Source organism: Neopelma chrysocephalum, unplaced genomic scaffold, assembly GCF_003984885.1.
Source record: "Neopelma chrysocephalum unplaced genomic scaffold, ASM398488v2 Primary Assembly neopelma1_22, whole genome shotgun sequence".
Classification (NCBI taxonomy): domain Eukaryota; kingdom Metazoa; phylum Chordata; class Aves; order Passeriformes; family Pipridae; genus Neopelma; species Neopelma chrysocephalum.
Genome location: NW_020897689.1, coordinates 3,400,148 through 3,406,877, shown reverse-complemented (window position 1 = coordinate 3,406,877; position 6,730 = coordinate 3,400,148).

The following is a 6,730-nucleotide window of genomic DNA, read 5'->3' as shown; positions in this document are numbered from 1 at the left end:
CTTAGCATTTGTGTTGGGAAAAAGATATTAAAAAGACTAAAGATATGGACTAACTATTATAGAAAATGAGAAATTAATAACCAATAGAAGATAGTATACTAACTGAAGAAACAGAATTATGTAACTTAGAACCAATGAACATCAATGTCTTTGTTTTCTAAAATGTATAAATAGGTTAAAAAAATATTATTGATGTCTGTGTGGGGACTGGGATTCTGTCAGTCTTTCACACACCCCTCTGGCCAGAAATAAAGTAATGCCTTGCTTTCTAACGCTACAAAGACAGTGTTAGAAAGTTTAATTTATCCCAACACTTTTGGAGTATTTGGCAACAGAGGGAGCCAGTAAATATTGACTCTACATTAATGGTGTGTACTTATTTGAAATCAAGGACACAGCAAAGTTTCGAACCAGGAACCCCTCAATCCAGAGACCAGAGAGCAGCCTAGTCTGGAAGTGAGCCCCTCTCCTGATGTCACTCCGCTAGAGCAGCTCATGCTGCAAAATGTGTCAGTGACAAGGACAAAGCTGAGGACCAGCTGCAGGTGCCTTGTCTCAGACCCAGTTGCTGGGTCTTCCAGCTGCATTAGGACAGGGCTCCAGCATTGGCACCACAGGTTTAACTGCCCAGAAAGACTCACTTGAGAATTGCATTTACCTAGAGATTTTTTGTGCTCCCAGAACCTCAAAGAAAAGGAAAAATAGCCTCATACCCCATTACTAATCACCCACAGGACTAAACACAGGCTTCTAAACCCACACCATGTGGGGAAAGTCACAGACATATGAGAAAGTGTCATGGAGGACAGCATTCCTGCAAAGGTTATAGCTTCTCTCCTTTTAGAGGAGCCCACACGCTGCCCTTCTTGCTGCTGTTCCCCATGCTGAGGATGCTGAGATGCATCCTGTTCTTCAGACAGAAGGCTTGCCACATCTGCAGTCAGATCAGGGATGGATATCTAGTTTGCTTTCCTGGGGCAACCATGGCAATCTTCCTTGGGAGCAGCATTTTACCAGGGCAAAGCCTTGCAAACAGTGGCCCATTGTTATGTTAAGAAGGCCTCACTCCTAGAGTGAGTCTCAGTCCACAGAAACCAGCAGTCACTGCTGTGACATGCCGAGTAGTATTGAAAACTGGCTGAGAGCACCTGGAAAGCTACGCAGCACAGTCACTGGCTTCCAGATGCCCATGGCAGTCATGGGTGACCTGTGTAAGCAGTTTCTACTTTATTAACATTGTGTCCTATTGTGGTGGCAATAAGGGTGGCAACAAGTGAGACATGACTGTCTGCAGCAGCATTCAACATACAAACAATTGTGGAGAAACATTTTTGGCTATGGTCAGTGAATTACCAGCTCACTGATATCACACTCTTAGTGTGAAATGTCACATTTTAAGAAAATTTTGCTCTCTAATTTTCAGAAGAAAATACTTACGAAGTGTGTCAAAGAGTATGCATTTTTCTGAGTTTAATGTCCAGCTAAGGAGCACAGTCTTTGCCTTTCGCAGAGCAGTAAAAGAAGAAATCCTCCCTGTTATCTGCCATGGGAAGGAGTCCCATATGGCTCGTGGCAGCTCCTGCACTCTACACAGAATGAGTGTCTCCAGGATCTCTGGGCTACTTTTAATCACAAAATTTCATCACTTTTGAAAATGCCATTAGTCTTGGTCAGGGATTAATAAAGGGCCTGAAAGAACTTGAAAATAATTGCTCTTTGTTTTCAAGTCTATGTTGTTGGTTTGACTTAGGTAAATGATGCATGGTAATTTAGTCTTGTAAATTGGCATCCGTTTATAAATATGCATCATGGAAGACCTAAAACACACTGTCCTGAGTGTGTTTTCATACATGGCTTTGGTAGGAATTCTTCACCGGAGTGTAACCTCTACCATTAGGTACTGAAATCTGCATTTGCATCGCGTGGCTGTTTCTCGTGGTGAAATTGTGTGTGTTGCTCTGAGCCTTGTACTAACGTAACTTCTTGTTAAGAGCACATTTGCCTGGATTGTCTGTGAACCTCCAGCACTGCCAGGAGTATCTACCACACTGCAGTGTCAAAGGGCTGGATTTATACCTGAAATTCCTCTTCTCACCTTGACCTTCTCCTGGGTAACAAGTGACAGGATGAGAGGAAATAGACTCATGTTGTGCTAGGGGCAGTTCGGATTAGATATTAGGGAAAATTTCTTCACCCACAAGGGTTGTCAAGCACTAGAGCAGGCTGCCCAGGGAAGTGCTACAGTCACTATCCCTGGAAGCGTTCAAAAAACATGTGGATATGGCACTTGAGGACATGGTTTAGTGGGAAACACAGTGCTGCCAAGTTGACAGTTGGATCTGGTGATCTTGGTCTTTTCCAACCTTAGTGGTTCTATGATTCAACCTGCAATCTCTTTCTGAACGAGATCACAAAATCACAGAAATTGTTAGGGTTGGAAGGGACCTCTGGAGATCATCTAGTCTTACCCTCCTGCCAAGTCAGGGTCACCTACAGCAGGTTACACAGTAATGTGTCCAGGTAGGTTTTGAATGTCTCCATTCAAAGAGAGGGAGACTCCACAACTTGGCAGCCTGTTCCAGTGCTCTGCCACTCTCAGGATAAAGAAGATAGGGTGGAATCTCTTGGATCTAACCAATGGAGTGAATTTGAAGGGGCATTATTCTGGTGAGTGTGGGCACATGGCTTGGGCGGAAGACCCGGGTGTTTCTTCAGTGAAGTGTCACCTGTCTCTGGAACGGCAGCTTTTCCCACACAGGTGGATAAGACAGCTTTGAGCTGTCCTCCGAGTCATGAAATTGTTCATGACAATTCTCTACTTGTTTTATGTGCTGACGATTTGAGTTTCTGAAGAACAGGCTCCGCCATTACTAATGCGGGCATCAGTGAGAAGCAGAATTTACTACAGACTGAGCCCACAGCAGAGTCACCCACGAATGGGAGAACGAGATGAAATCGGGGGACGTTTCCTGCCGCGTCCCATTTCTGTGCTGGCGCTGCAATGCTCAGTTCCAGTGCCTGAACCGGAGCCCGCCTAAGACAAGCCCGGGCTGTCAGAGCCGCCACGGCCCCCGCCCCGTCCCGCTGGGCAGCGCCGCGCTCCGCCCGCCGAGCGGCAGCAGCGGCCCAGCGGCCTCGGCGGCTTCGCCATTCGCCTCGGCTGGGCTGGACTGGGCTCGGCTGGACTGGGCTCGGCTGGGCTCGGCTCGGTTGGGCTGCGCTGGGCTGGGCTGCGCTCGCCTCGCCGCCTGCTGCGGCGGCTCTTGCGGCCGGCGCCACCTTCCTGTCCGCGCACGGGCAGCCTTAACTTAGGAGTTCCAGGGAACCCCGATACCAGCCCGCCGGGCTGCGCTCCCGGCTGTCTGTGAACAGCACCGGCCACCTGCTGTGACAGCGCGGTTTATCCACAGGGAGAATGCGAGAATGGGCAATGGCAGCTCGGTGTCCCGCTCTGTCAGCCCCCGTTACGGGTCAAGGGTTACCCGGTGCGAGCTGCGCCATCTCAGCTGCGGCACTGAACGAGGGCAACGCCCGGCCTCTGATGAAGCGCAGGCTCTGCCCGCTCCCTCCGGCCCAGCCTGAGATGCGGGGAGCAGCCTCGGAAGCCCTGGTCATACTGGGCTGAGCATCCGCCATGGCCCAGCCGAGAGTATGGGCTGAGATGTGGGGCTTGGGGAGATATAATCAGGTTGTGAGCTGAAAGCAGGGAGCAGATTAATGGGGATTTGAACTCGCTACAGAAGGAGTTGGAGGGGACATGTACAGGCTTTGGCAATGTGTTTATGTTTGGTATAATCTTTCCTCCCCCGCTTATACACATCAGATTTAATAGCACAAATGTAGACCTTTGCCTTCGCCTTTTAGAGGAATTTCTTATCGCTATAGAGGTGTCGTCACTGTTAACAGCTCCATGCAGTTACAAGACCCACTGCAGTAGAGATGGACATAAACCACGTTTATATGCACATCTGAACGACAGTAGAAACGCAGGCAGACACAGGCAAATGAGGCTGAGATTGTGCAGTCTTCTTGGGTCAGCCCTATTGCGCATTTCCCTGTAGCCCTTCAGATGCTCTCTCCTAATTGGTATGCACACTATGTCCAAGTAGCTAAATTTCCATGATGAACCAGAAACAAGCCTTATAAATCCTGTGAGAGGCAGAAGAAAGACTCGGTGTTAGATGTCAGGGTTTAAAATGTAAAGCCTGAATCAGATGAAGAACTCTTTTTCTGCTACAGGTTGAAGGGCCAAAAAGTCACAGACTTGTAGTGGTTCCGAAACTCACACTGTAGGTTCAGCAGGGTCAGGCTTCCAGATCAGGTATAGCATATTCTGCTATGTTTCAGGGAGTAAAGAAGAGACAGTTTTATCTGTCACAGTTATTTAAATCCTTTCATTTGAGAAAGGAAAAAGGAATCAAGATGAACCCTCAAATAAGGGAGGAACTATTTCTATTAGATAAGTCATATTTTCTATAATTTCAGGAATAATTCTGAGTCAACACCTCCTTTGCACAATATAAATTGATGTAGAATATATCTAAACTGAGTAGTGTCCCCAGTAAAGTTGTAGGAAGCATTTTCCTCCGGTTGCTCCCTGGCAGATCCCCGCAGTGGTGGCAGGTGATTACAGAAGTTGGGATGTTGGCAAAGGCACAGGAGAAATGTTCCATGCTGCCTTCAATTGCCAGGTCTCTCAAGGGTGGGCAGGAACAAAACCAGAGAGACAGGCTGCACCTAGGGCTGGCCAAGTTGCTGCTTTCAGCTATCATCAGGAGCAAACATTACCATTCCATAAAACTTAAAGAGTTGGAGCTCTTTCCAGAACTTTAATTTGCACTTAATTCCAATTTTTATATAGCATGATTTCTTGTGTATGACTTTTTACCCTATACAATGCCTTCCCTACCTCCCCTAAATGTGTGATTTTGTGTCTCAGTGAGCTTATTATTACTGTTTCTCCTTTATTTGTTTATCAATATAGAAAGTATGCTAGTTATTTTTGGATTACCTGATTTGATCTGTTCTTCTGAGAGTGCATCCAAGATAGCCTTTACTAATTAATACTTGTTAAAGTCACCACAAGGTGAAGTCTGTGACTGACTGAATGCAAAGGCATGTACGTTTTTATTGACAGTGGTCATCTGCTGCATTATTTTATCTCTGTGTTGCTTAGTTTCCAAGTTATGTAGGAAGCCTACAAAATGGAGCTGATGTGTTACTAGGTATGTCTTGAATTCTCTTACACACTTTGTGTAATAAAGATACAGAAAGATATATAGGTTCATATTCCAAGGCACTGATGTTTCCTTGAATTTTCATGAAACTCTTATCCTTAACTACCGGTATTTATTTCCTTGTAAGCTTAAAACTATACTAGAAAACAAAAGATATTAAGCAAATAAGTAGAGCAAGAGTAGCCAGCAAAATAATACAAATACAACAGGACATAGTGAAATAATTAACCCTAAGTTCATGAAACTGAGGTTGAACAAAGGCTTGCAGGCAGCCTGCCTAGTAGCAGTTATATAATAGCAATAATTTGTTGCCTTTCTGCAGAACCCTTCTTTTTTTTTTACCCCCGATAAAATGTTTAGCACACCTTGTACAGCGCGGCAGGGGCTTAAGCACATGAGCTCATTGTTTCACTGTTTGTACCTCCCTTCCCCAAATGCCTGGGATTTCTGGTTCCCCAGCAACCTCAGGGCCGACCAAATCTGCACTTTGCAATATGCAGTAATGTCTGTATGGTCTGGAGTGGTTTTAGGGCTGAAAAGTCATGTTGCTTCAACTTGCAAAAAAGAGCAAGGAGTGAAACCTGCAGACTGCAATACCCACATTTCATAAGAGTTGGTCACAGAGAGCATTTGAGCCATGGTGATTTATTAGTTTGGAACCACTTTATTGACTTTTGCTTCTACTCATCCTGTTTTCCTGGACATTTCCTATGCAACCCAAGACTGAGAACTGTTAAATTTGACTGAAAATTGACACATTTAACAGACCTACATGTCATGGTCTGAAGTTTTTCTGCACCCTCTCACACCAGTTTTAGAAAATTATGGCCTTCACAAAATAGGGCTTATTCATATAAAATTGCAACAGTGCTTTTATAATGCAGTGGTAGTATAATGCAGGACGGGCATGGCTGCTGAAATTTTTTTCACCTTCTGGTAGGACAGCATGTAGGATGGGGGGGGAATCAGCAGGGTTAGGAAAGCAAAAGTGGTATGGTAAGGTACTTGCCTCATAGTTAAAACTAAGTGTTCCATATGGGAAACAATAGCCTTCATGAGAATAGCCATTAAGTATACTGTCATCCCTTTGGCATAAAACTTTTTATACAGAAATACAGACAACTTTTGTGAAAGCAGGAAACTTAATTAACACTACAGCTTATGGAGCTTTCACATCACAGTCTTGTGGTTCTTCCTCTCCCACATCATCTCTAATTTCATTCCTCCCCTCTGAAAATTTCAAGATGTCCATTTTGAAGCAGAATGTTGGAAAAAACTCATTAAGCATATTGTTCCTGATTAGATGCATAATGATGTCACATGATTGTAGGCTGCTGTTCAGAAACATCATCTTCTTGAAATCAGACTTCCAGAGAATGATAGTGAGAGAGCTTTATCTTCCATACTTTGGATAAGACCTTACCAAAAAGTTGTAGAAGGCCACACAGTGTGTGTAAGAGACAAACATTTCAGTGACGTCCTTAGCCTCACAC